Source organism: Phaethon aethereus, assembly GCF_964289735.1.
Source record: "Phaethon aethereus genome assembly, chromosome: 7".
Classification (NCBI taxonomy): Eukaryota; Metazoa; Chordata; class Aves; order Phaethontiformes; family Phaethontidae; genus Phaethon; species Phaethon aethereus.
In genome coordinates this window covers 26,988,061-27,000,479 of record NC_138583.1, presented here as the reverse complement: position 1 = coordinate 27,000,479, position 12,419 = coordinate 26,988,061, and the positions used below count along the sequence as shown (strand labels likewise).

The window sequence follows — 12,419 nt, the reverse complement described above, 5'->3', positions numbered from 1 at the left end:
CCTGATGTGCACATGGGCCCAACAGAACCATCAGAACAGGGACAGAATCCAGTCTCTCAGCCAATACACTCAGAAAAAGCAGGACAGAGCGAGTGGCATACCAAGGAGGTAGCCTGCACCACCCTAGAGCAGGGCTAGACTATCAAAAGGACAGATCTTGCACACCCCCTTACTTGTTGACAAATAGCATGTTGGTGGGCTGCTATTTCCCCATATCACAACATCACACACAGAATAATGGGAAAAGCCCAACTAAGCCATCCTCTTCATCCCAAATTTCACCAGCAGTGAGGACAGACTTGGTTCTATATTACTGCATCCCTCTCACCCAGCTTGCTCAAGGCTCCTTGGAACAGATGACAATGAGGAAGACTGTTGTGTTAACCTCTGGTGTAACCACGCTGTCCATGGTGCAAGAACAACTTCCCAGCTGCATCAGGAATAGAGCTCCAGACTTCCTGGCTCATGAGGGAGCCAAGGTTTTTAACCATACTTTGGTTACCACCTTGTCACCAACCAGAAGAAAGGAGAGCTACTTGCACATCCCTCAAGACTAGGAATTTAAGCAATAACAGGCATGCCACTTAAAGAGTTGCCTACTAGGTTTTCAGCTCAGCAAAACAGAAAAATATTTAGTTCATAATCAATCCTAAACTGGACATTAACACTGTCTGGAAACAAAAGCCAAGCAGCACAGGATAAATGGCACCTCTGACACAACATGGAAAAAAACCCGTGTCAGTAAGAGGTTAGAACGCCACCCTACAATGAACTTTACAGCAGCAATTTCAGTACCCATAAAACTACACAGAGCAAAGCATTAACCACTGAAGTATTCACCTTAACTGTGTCTCCACACACTTGCCTAGTGAATGGCCTCATCTCACCTGTTGCTACTGTCTCCTAGGCTCTCTCCGATTTTCCTCACCTTCTGCCAGTAAACAGTGCCAGGAGAACTACACATTGATCTGCAGAAAGGAGAGTGAAAACACTGAAGACATTGACAGCCAAAGTCCTCAGGGCAAGAGAAACAAAATCTGAGGACTTGGATGTACTGTCAGTCTAAAGAAAGTTACAATCATCATGCAAGGAAGCTATTACATGAAGATTAAACCAAAATTACAGCAGAAAAGATGAAACATACCGGGTCCCACAAAACCATTCCGTCGATACAAGGGAAGGGGACAAAAATTAGGCCTCATTCTAGAGCAAAGTAGCTTAAGTACAAGGAGAAGGCATCATAGTCTTTATGCAACTTTGGACAGCACTAGGAAATCCAAAAGATCAAACTTTACCCTTGCCCAACCCTCAACTCACTTGAAGCAGTTATGCCCTTGATTTCCTTGGGTCATTTTTCCATTTTGGAGGGAACAAACAAACAGGAAGAGGAAAATTAAGTCTCCTCTATGTTTTAAACTCAGTTTTATGAGGTTAAAAAAATAATCTGTTCCTATCTGCAAGAACTTTTGCATCCAGTCACATCTTCAGGTTTTTTATGTCCCAGTTATCCTCAAAGCCACAGAAAACACTGAGAGATGAGAATTCCTTTTGTTAGAATTTTTCACGAGAATTACCACAGCGAGAGTTCTTACTCCCAGAAACTGCATGGTGCCTCTAGCTGTGGGAGTACATGTTTAATCACAGTACACGCTCATTCCTTGTCACAACTACTAACTGCAGTGCTGGAGAGTGTGGTTAAGATAACCTCATTTGTTAGAAGAGGCTCTTGAGTTTAAAGCACTTCATTCCCTCCTCAAAGAACGTTAACATTGAAGCTTTCTCTGAAAACTGGCAGGACACTGCTGTTTGATTGCTTTTCAAAGGAAATAGATGTAGACCCAGACTCAGCATAAATGCCACCCAAGACCCCAAGCCTACCTGCTTCCTCATGATGGATCTTTGCTTAGCATCCTCTTAGATGCCTCAAGGCACTCAGCTCTTTCTACTTATCAGGAGGTAGATGCAAGTAGAAAGCAGGGTACCTGAATTCAGCCTCCAACACTTCCAAGTGTTTTTTTCAGCTAGAGATTAATGGCATAGCAGGTACAGAGTATCATCAACATAAACTTGGGAAGTAAGAGACATTGTTCATTTCTGTACTCTAAGCTTGGGATAAGATATTCCAGCATAGTCATTAGTTCCAGGATGGCCGCATGTCTATCTGGAAAAGAAAAGGAAAAAAAAAAAAAAGGGAGAAGAGCATACTGATCTCTCTGCAAAGCCCAATAGTTTAAATGCAAAACCATCAGGGATACAGCTAGACAACTTCCCCCTTTCTGAATATTTTCCTTGGAACTTTTTGGTTTGAGCCTGTGCATTGCATGGGGCTGAGAGAGCTATTGCTCTTGGAAGCTATACTCCCAAATTCTTTCCTTTACTGGAAGATGTGAGGTTGATGATTTGCAAAGAAGAAACGTATTAAAGCCTCTTACCACTGGACCATGTTCAAACAGCAGGCAAGCAACAAGTTTAAACCCAGTTTTCAGGCCAGGAATCAGAAATGAAAATGCCCTCACCACTCATATGTATGTCTGCCTTCCCCTCCACCCCACACCCTTCCCCGGTCTCTCTCTCTTTCTCTCATTAAAAAAAGAAAAGCAAGTTTGTTCAAAACTGGAAAATTAAAAACAGCTGTTCTGGGAAGAAAAAAAAACATTAACAGAATAGAGCCATTGACATCAGAGCTCTCCTGTTAGACCTCTCATCCGATGCACAGCAGGTGTGCCCCTGCAGAGAGGGGAAGGAGAGATTGGGATTCCCGTCTGTGGTGCATCACACAGTACAGGGAAACCTTCAGCCCCACCCTTAACCCCAGGGGCACTGGAGAAAGCAGGAAAAAAGCAAGCTACTGTATTTGCTTGCACATTGGCTGCACACACAACTGCACTCGCAGATTCAACCCTAGATTGGCATTGAGCAACAGATTGCTGTAGTTCTTGGAGACTGCATCCATTATGTAGGTAATTAAGTTTTTTCACTGCCCCAGCTGCCTTCCTCAAGCTCTAACCTCAGGGGATTCCCACGTTGGGAAGCTTCACCCCCCACCGAGACTGCCTACAGGGTGAACTGTGCAACTTCTCCATTTCCAGGTTCTCCTTGGGAGCCTTCAAACAATACAACACAAGCTGGATTAAACCAGTAAGCTACTGGCAAAGCAATTCTACATTAGTGACTGTAATCCCCCCTGGGCCTTTGTCAGCCGATCGGAAAGACCTACAAAACTGTCAGTCCTGATTATGATAGAGGCGCAGGCTCCATCATATGGAAAGGGAATAAAGCTTTAAGTTTATTGTGAGCTCCGTAAGGGTCACAGGAAAACACAAATACACTACTACAGAAGGAACAGAAGCAAGCTTTCCTCTACAGGCAATATAAGAAAGTCTCTCATTTCTCTTGCAAGTGAGCACGCAAACTTTCAGTACCTGATGTGAGTCTGAAGTACACTGTACAGGATTTTCATTAAAAGAGAAACAGACAAGGATTTTGATAAGGGTTTTGATTTCTCTGGAACAAATCTCATTCACATAGCTCAAGCAATTCTTCAGCACTAAGAGGAAAAAAAAAAAATACTCCCAGTGAGCAGCGTGAAGTTCTTGAATTTAGCTGTAGAGTTATCAGCGTTTTCAAGCCTAACGACTCCAAAAGGCTCCAGGCAAACTAGAATATCAATGAGAAGATAAAATTGATTCCCCATGAAGGCAGGGAACCAGCATGCAACAGAGACCAGATCACATCTGAAGAGCAGCATAAATCCCATACCGCTATAAACATGTAGTCCACAGAGCGAGCTCCTCACAGGAACACTGCCCCAGCCTCCGGTGAGGCATCCCTCGCTCCTCTCCTCCACTGGAGGAAAAGTAAGACCTATGCAGCAAGTCTTCATATAACCAGTATCTTGAGGTGCTTCCCCCTTCTCTCCCCACATACTACATCAAGACACTGAAAGCTCAAAGTCAGAAAGCTTTATCTGTACACACACGTCAGTTACACAGCAGGGGAAAAAACCCACACAAATTCATATAGCAAAACATATCACCCAAATTTATCCATGCTGAAGCAAAAACTTAGCGATGCCCCTTAAGAGTTATTCAATAGCTCTAACTTGAACTCCAATTCGCCATTTAGGCCTACCTTAAGTAGTACAAGATTTAACTGAAGCCTCTTACTAGATGCCCTGTAGTATCAATGGAAGGACCCTGTCCGCACTTGCTGTGTACGGGAACTGGAACTGTAAGAGTTGTACTTGCTTCCAGTGGAAAGATGTCCCAGGCTAGATAGGAATAACTAAGCCTCCAGCTTGCCTAAAACCCACAGCCACACCTACTTTCGATGCCAGATTGTAAATTTTTATCAAGAACAAGTTCACACCAGCAGATTTTCTTCCTTTTTTGTAGGAGTCTAGAAATTGCTGACAAGCAATTCACAAGCAATAAAAGTGGGTAACTGATCATCCTTGCCCTCACATAGCTGTTGCATGGAAAGGGGTCCTGCAGGCTCACTGTCAGCCAAGGGCTGCACTTTGAACCCCACCAGTGCAAAGGCCAGGCAGGACAATCTTCTGAATGCAGGAGGTGGAGTACTGGAAGGAAACCAGAAATGGCAAGACCCTTCTTAAAATTGTTTGCTGGCAGCAGTCTCCAGCTACAGCAGAGTCAGCATTTTGTTGCCCTCATTACCCAAGGACAAGAGGGGAAAATAAAGCCTTGTTCACCTCCACAAAGATCAATGATGGCTCCATCATATCACTGTAAGGATTATACCACCATAAAAAACTCACTATAAGAAAAAAAACCCCTACAACTTTCATTCACACTTTCTGTGGGAGAGAACCTCAAGCAAGTAGGAGCCCGGTCTTGATGGCATGGTTCACCCTGCGGAGAGCAACATTACAACACTGCTCTCATCTGAAGAGCGAATCCTTTTAGGACTGCCAGCAAAATAATGGTGCAATCCCAACGGAAAGTATTACAGAAAACAAAACTGTACAGATCTTTTGTACTGAACACATGTGCTCATCTTCTGGCCTCAGCTCCTTTGGCTGGAGCAAAGCTCTTGCTTGGTTAATTAGTAACTGCAGCAGAATCATGTTAACTTGTAACTCTTGAGGCCTCAATAACCATCAGGTTTCAGTTCCCAGATTGACAGGCATCACACTTACTCTGCCCTTCAAAGTACAATTCCTTGATGAGAAGAGCTGTTGCTTCATATTTAAACACTGAAATTATTACACCCAACAATTTACAAGCAAAATGTTTCAATACAAAGAGACAACAAGTAAGTCCCATTCACACAAGCTTTCTTAGCTTTGAGGTTTCTGTTCCATCTAGGGTTTGGGTATTTTGAGCCAAGTTGGTTACAAGACAAGTTGCTTTTCTAGTATTCTTTCGCTAGTCCCCTCAAGCAGATATCATCACCAGTAGGTAAAGAGTGAGACTGACTCATGTCTTTAAATCACAAAAATAACCAAACACCCATGTAAGAATCCTAATTTCCAACATGCCAGCCAACCCAGACACAGAAACATCTCTCACATTTACAGGTTGTGTACTGAAAGAACACAAAGACAGACAGCCGATATGATGTCCCACAGACAACACAGAAGCATGGCAAATCCTGAAAGTCAGTCTTCTCTTCAGTGAAAACTGGCTGCCTACCAAATTCTGGAAGGCTCCCAGGCAATTTTAACACAAAACACGAGAACAATGGCTTGAAGGTCTCCAAGGGCCCCTACTCATGACTCTCCAGAGTGGAAAGCTACTACAGACAGAGCCATAAACAGAGAAGAGAGCACTTTTAAGTAAAAGAGAACAAAAAAGGAAAGAATCAAAGCTTCTTTGTTTTGGGGGACCAGGAATTGAAAGATAAGCTGAGCTGGACATTGTGTTAAGCACATCCAGTACATGCAACTTCAGTGGCAAGTGAAAAGAACATACAGTTTCTCTCCAATCATGACGGATCTCTCTCCCATCTATCCTTCTGATATTGCAACTTCGTGTTTCAAGTTGGAGTGTCAAATAGGGACCTGGTTCCTCCGAGTCCACTTTGTGAAAGACAGTATAGTTGCATGCCAGCAACTATTGGGCCATGCTGATTTCTAGGCCAAGGGAAAAGGTGGATTCCACCAGAAGAAGGTCAATGACAAATTTATGCACCTCTCTTTCTACAAATATATACCTTGTTGAAAAGTGAAACAAAACCCCATCACTAGATAGTCCTGAAATGACTCAGTGACCTTGTCAGGAGCCAGGCTGGATCAGCCCCTGATGTAGGGCTGTTAGCCATGTGCTGTTGGCTGTAGCTCATTAGCACCATGTATTTACACTCCTATTTGTAGCTGGTGGGCTGTATTTCACAACGTTGTCACATTAACGAGACTGCCAGGTCATGCTCACCAGGGTGTGGTCTGGAGCACTCTGTCAAGGGCTAGTTTCACAAGCTCCATTAGTGAAACTGGGAGGGACTCAATACTAGAAGTGCAATTTGCCTGCCTAGACTGGCAGTGGCACCACAGCTCTGTAGAGGTACATAAGCTAATGAAAACGCAAGCTCTTGTTAAGTACTGATGGAAAAAGCACAGCAGCATGAACTATAGACTCATTCAACACACTGTTTGGCCACTCCTTTCATTCTAGGCCTACTTGATGGTGCCTAAACAGCTGCAAAACTGACTTATGACTCGTAATATTAAGCATACATTGCAAAGTATTTAGAAGAGGTGAAGTAGTGAGACTTCAAATTCTCCAGATCTTAATTCCTGTGCACTAGAATGTCTGCCCTCCAAGTGAGCAAGACAAAATCTGACACTAGTCAACACCAGGAAAATGAGTAGATCCCATCTACAGTTTAATGGCACTGATGCTCCAAGCTAAGTGACCTAGTAACCGCCCAAACACTTCCAACTCACTATAATGATTCCTTCAATAAAGAAGGGAGGGGACTGGGGCTCGTGCATGAAGTGTGAAGCAGCTAACTCCCTCATTTCCTCAACTGCTGGCTAGAGTGATATCACAGCCTGCCAAAACAAAACCTACCTTTGGATGGCTTCATACAGAAGTCACGATCAGAAATGCAACCTTTAGATCCATCTCTTTCTGCCACTAGCACTACAAAGCTTCTGACAGGAGATACCCCACTATTGCTGTTTGTCTATGTGCAAAAGCTGACAAAGGTTCAGTGTGGATTAGACACACTCACAGAAAGAAATAAGCATCTAGGGCTATTAAAAAAAGACAGTGTCTTTAGTTCCAGAATGTCTTGCATCGCAGCCTGATGAGATCAGTAAGCTTCCATGGGGAACAAAATAAATTTGCTCTTTTCTAATACTTTCTCTAAGCAGACAGAGCCATTGTCAGACACGTACTACTGCAGAGGATTCGCTGTCATTGTTCTTACACCCTTAGAGTCAACTGAAGTTCACCGAGAAAGTCTTCTGCTCCTCAGAACCTCATGTTGGCAGAAAAATACTGAAACTCAAAAAAAAATCTCATCCCTGGAAGAATACTGCAATGGTTAAACCACCTGATCATTTCCCTGCACTTCTGAATTTCCTCAGAAGTTGACATTCTGACTCTTCTCTCTATTCTACTCCAAAATTGGCTATGAAATGCTGGCCAGACTGACTGGCTGCATAAACTGATCTGAAGTTTACATCTCTGCCTATTACAGATAACCTTTACAGACAGATAGCAACATGGTTCACTTGTGGTGGAATTCACTCCCATCAGCTTCAGTGCAGGAGAGTGTCTGCTAACTTAGAAAACAGTTGAGGGGAGGAAAAGGCAACTTACTTTGTTGAATGACAAGAGCTGCTAGCAAATGGTTAAAAAGCAATCCAAGAATCACACCCAACAGGAGCATCAGATTCAAACCTCTGCTGCTCAAGCCATTTAATTCACTCCCTCCTCTCCCTGCCCGCCACCTGAACCACGTGTTTCTCTCTACTCTCAGCAGCAGAGCAGAGCCTCCAGCTGAGCTCCTCACCAAGGCCAGGGTGAAGAAGCACGGCTGCTCTCCAGCAGCATGTCTTCTTCTCCTGGTCCCTAAAAAAGCTTCACCGTAGGGAGCCCAGGAAGAATTGGAGCTGTTCTCCAATGCCTTCCCCTTGACGCCTGCCCCTCAGCACACCAGCAGGAGGGCTGCCTGCAGTAACCCACATCCGCTGCTCTCCAGTGGAACGAGCACGCATCCCCCAGGAGCTCTGCAAGGCCAGCAAAGCTCTTGGCAGAGCAGTACCTGCGGGTGCTACGCTGTCAGCCAAGAAACAGTTTGTCACAAGGCAACCCCACCCCCACATGCAATTTTTGTTCAGGGAACAAATCTGCAGGCATATCATGCTAAGTCTTCTCTATCTTGGTGGCAAATTCCCTCCCCCCTACCACTCCCCTACTCTCTTAACACAAAAAAGTCTCCACACTGGACCTCCTCAACCCTTTTTCCTTTATATGCATTTCCCCGAAAGGATCAGAGGAGGTGCTTTTTGTCAGCTGAGCAGTCTTGAAAACGATACTGTTTTCCAAGAAGAAGTTTTACATGCCTTTGATAATCCCAGAAAGGATTTATGTAGTTTCTTCCCGTTTCTCATAATGCTGCAGTCACAGGCTTACACAGAAAAAAAGCTCAGGAGACTGACCACCTGTTAGATAAACTAGCAAGTGAGCATTCAGATCCATTAAATAAAGGTTATTCATGGGAAATCTGGACTCAGATTCAGCAGGATGGGAACCCATAAAACCTGACAGGGACCAGAAAAGAAGCCACCTACAAGCCTGGGGTAAAGCTGTACCAGAAGTGGTAAGTGACCTAAAAACAGAACCGCCCCCCCGCCCCTCAGACCAACAACAGGAATGCAAAACTTTTGATCCCTGGGCTACCAATCACTTGCTGTCCTACCTGCTTCCAAAAAGAGGATCTATGTGCTCAAAAAAGAGGAGTAAGTAGGTCTAGGTATTCTTCTCTGCTCCCTCAAAAGTAAGGAGTTTAGGTTTCAGGTTGCTGGGGCTTGGTTTTCTTTGGAGGCAGAAGAGGAACTAGAGAAGAAATGGACAAAGTTTTCCACCAGGTCCTATGTCCACACTAAAATATAGCCACCAAACATACATACTATTAAAACAGTCAATACAAGACCAACAGAGCATGAAGAGAAGATCATAAAGTTAAATCTGACAAGGTTTTTAGGACAGAAAAAATCTTTTAAGGTGTAGTTGGCAATGATTTGAATAAGGAATCCAGGAATTTTCTTAAGGCTGCCACGTGATTCAGAAAACAAGAGCTCAGAACTGCTGCACAGTTACTGTGACTTCTTTGTAGCAGGTTATTAACTCTGATCTTTAGTATAACATAATAGCAGAGAGAGATAATAAATGAGATCAAAACATATGACTCAAAGTCCTCAGATAAGGAGGACTCCGATTGAGAAACTGCTGCCCTCTGAAGCCATCCAGGCCACCAGGAAAGCAGCTGTACAATGGCTCGTAGAAAGTGGGCCAATCTTAAAATATTAGTATTACAACAGGAGGCTTTTCAAGCTGAATTCTTGTAGCTCTGGCAGGCAGGGAGCTAGAAATAGAACACTTTGGATTTAGGATCATGCACACAGAGTGCCTGTGAAAAACACCAAGAGCAAGTGCCAGAGAGCATTTGACCAGGGACCTAGGAAAACTGTCAAAAAGGGCAGGGGGGAAGAAAGCCCACACACTTGTCAACAAGGAAAAGGACACTAGTGGAGACAGGTCACTAGCTTCTTTCCAAAAATGACTGTGTCGCTCACTCACTCCCTGCTGCAGTGTAGGAGCCAGAACAGAAATCAATCCTGGAACAGGTAACACCTTGCTCTCTTTTACAGCAAAAGCCAACGTCAGATTAGCTGGGAGTGGACTTATTTCAAATAAGATACCTCTTTGCACTGAGCAAAGTCAGGCAGGTCATTTCCTAGGCCAGTATAAAGGGTACCTTATATTTCCTTGCATTAAATTTGAATGACTGAGTTCAAGTACATTAAACACTCAGTCTGCTCAACTTGTAGGCAAAGAGATTTGACAGTGCTGTTTAGGTTTAAGGTCTGTTGATGGGAATAAAAAATTGCCCCTCTTTCCAAAGCTATTTATTTATTTGTAAATAAACAATGCTTTTTAGGAGAGAAGCTTTTTTGCAGACTGCTTCAGAAATCATGTTTATTCATACTTTAAGAGATTAGAGCAACAGGGGAGTGGGAATGTGCTGCAGCGCGCTCTCTTAAAATTAAGTTTCTTGCCTTGCAGCAAGTGAAACAGGTATTTATTTTGCAATTGTGGGCAAAGAACATTAATAATAGGCCCAACACCAAATCCTCCAGCTGTTCAGCCTAAGCACCAGAACAAGCACAGAACTACCCATTTCATCTTCCACAACAGCATAAGGACATCCTGCCATGCTTGGCTTTTAATCTCCTCCTCCTCTTAAGCTTTCATTCTGTGTTTAGGTTAAGTATGTTTTGCTCCTGCCCAAAAGTGAGTTTCAAAACCCCACCTACCCAGCTAATTGCCAAACTTCTTAAAAAAAAACCAACAAACCAACGACCAAACCAAGCCTGTCTCCTTAAACGGATTAAAGTATTCAACTGACAGCACTATTATACAGCTGCGTGTTGCACTGAACAGTGGTAGCAGGGACCTGGCTGGGGGGGGCGAAAGGCATACACATAAGTTTTGAAGCAAGCCTGCTGAGGCAGAAGGACAATGTGGTGGGAAGGGAATGATTAAAAACTGTAAGCTTATTTATTTTCAACACTCTACCAGAGTGTAACATGCAATTTGATTCTCACCCTTAATTTGTACATTCTCACGGGAATTTGGCAAGGTTGCTCTGAAGAAGAAAGTTTGAAGAACTCTTGCAAAAGACACTGCGCTATGCCAGATCAAGCAAGCTATCAGTTATTTACATTCATTTCAAAGGACACAAAGGAAGCCATTTATTCCCACCATACCTGCACTTTTAAAGAGAAAACAGTTAGGACAGAGCTGGTCCTAACACCAGGGCTTGTCATTACAGACCAACCAGCATAGCTATTCTGGAGTAAACATTTAAGTATGATCAAACTACCCTGAATTAATTCACAGCTACAGAGACTACTCCAGGACACAGTGATCTCAGGAGGGAACACACATGTTAGGAAGTCATCCTAAACTTGTGCTACTGGGACATTTCCTAGTGCAGCCAAGGGAAGTCTCTGGCTACCAGAGAAAGCAGTCTCTGGTCTGCACCTTCCAAGGGACCCAGGAGAATTTTTAAGCAGCCTATTTTAAGTCCAAGTTTCAGGAACTGTAAGGAGGCATATTTGGCTTAGCCACCCTTGCAGGATTAAGATGTGCACCTAATTCTCCCAGCTATTAAATAAAAAGAATTCCTATGTAAACACACAGAAGCACATTTCATCTCTTTCAGACAAGGGAAATAAAGCAACCAACATAGTATTCATTTTTTCTGACACATTGCTACAAACAAAACTAGAAAAAACACAAATCTCACTACAGGTTAAGAACCCCATCACACTATCTGGAGTCCAAATAACGGTGGGGGGGAGAGGGGGGGAGTCAGAAGAAGAACCCTATGCCCGCACATGCAGCAAAATACATCTTAACCAGCCAACAGTTAAGTGACAGATCAAAGCTGCAGATCCTGCAGAGCAGAACCCACAGCAGAGCAAGGCTCTTTTTCATCTCTCCTTCAACAGCTCTGAACCCAAGTAGGATTTCCCCATCATTTCACAGAGGCAGAAAGAGACAAAGAAAACCACTGCTGCACTGGTCAGTAAAAAGCAGGAGTATGTTCACCTTCCACCCATGAAGATGAGGAAACCAATGGAGTAACCCTCCAAATCCCCAGAACTGAGTTAAGCAGGAAGAGAAAGAGCAAATGTCATGCTGTCAAAGCTCAGCGTGTGGACAAAACAGCACATGAAATTTAAATGGTAATTTAAATTTATTACCTAGAAAGACCATTCACCAATTTACAAAGCTCTTCTCAAGGTAACTTTTGCAGCTGATAAAAGGTGAACTCAAATATTCCCCGTTTGCCTAACTGTGGGGTCAGTGCAGCTGTAAAGATCTCCTCTTTCAGCCAGATCATCTCCCAGGGACTGAGCTGCTCGGCGGTACTTTGATCAGATCTTCCCCAGTACAAACAGCTATGTGGCACTCCAATGGCCTTCAGTTTTCCAGCACGGGAGTCCACACATCCAATCTGTTTGAAATTTCACTTAACTATTTCTTTGAAAGCACTTTCCTGCACAGGCCATATAGTATAGTTATTTGGCTTGCAGAGAGGAACAGATTTAAAAAGGAAGACAAAACAAGCTTTTTCCTTTCTCATAAGCAAAAGCTCCTAGCAGGAATTAAGATGCATTTGTCAGGCCAACACCTACAGTTAAGACGGGCCAGAAAGCC

The 12,419-nt window shown here is 43.6% G+C and overlaps 1 protein-coding gene across 1 annotated transcript in view; it reads right to left on the bottom strand.

The window, feature by feature from the left end:
* Nucleotides 1-12,419, bottom strand: part of CNNM2 (cyclin and CBS domain divalent metal cation transport mediator 2) — a gene marked incomplete at both ends in the record, with an annotated part of 119,152 nt that overhangs the window by 104,407 nt on the left and 2,326 nt on the right. The gene's annotated exons all lie outside the window — the stretch shown is intronic.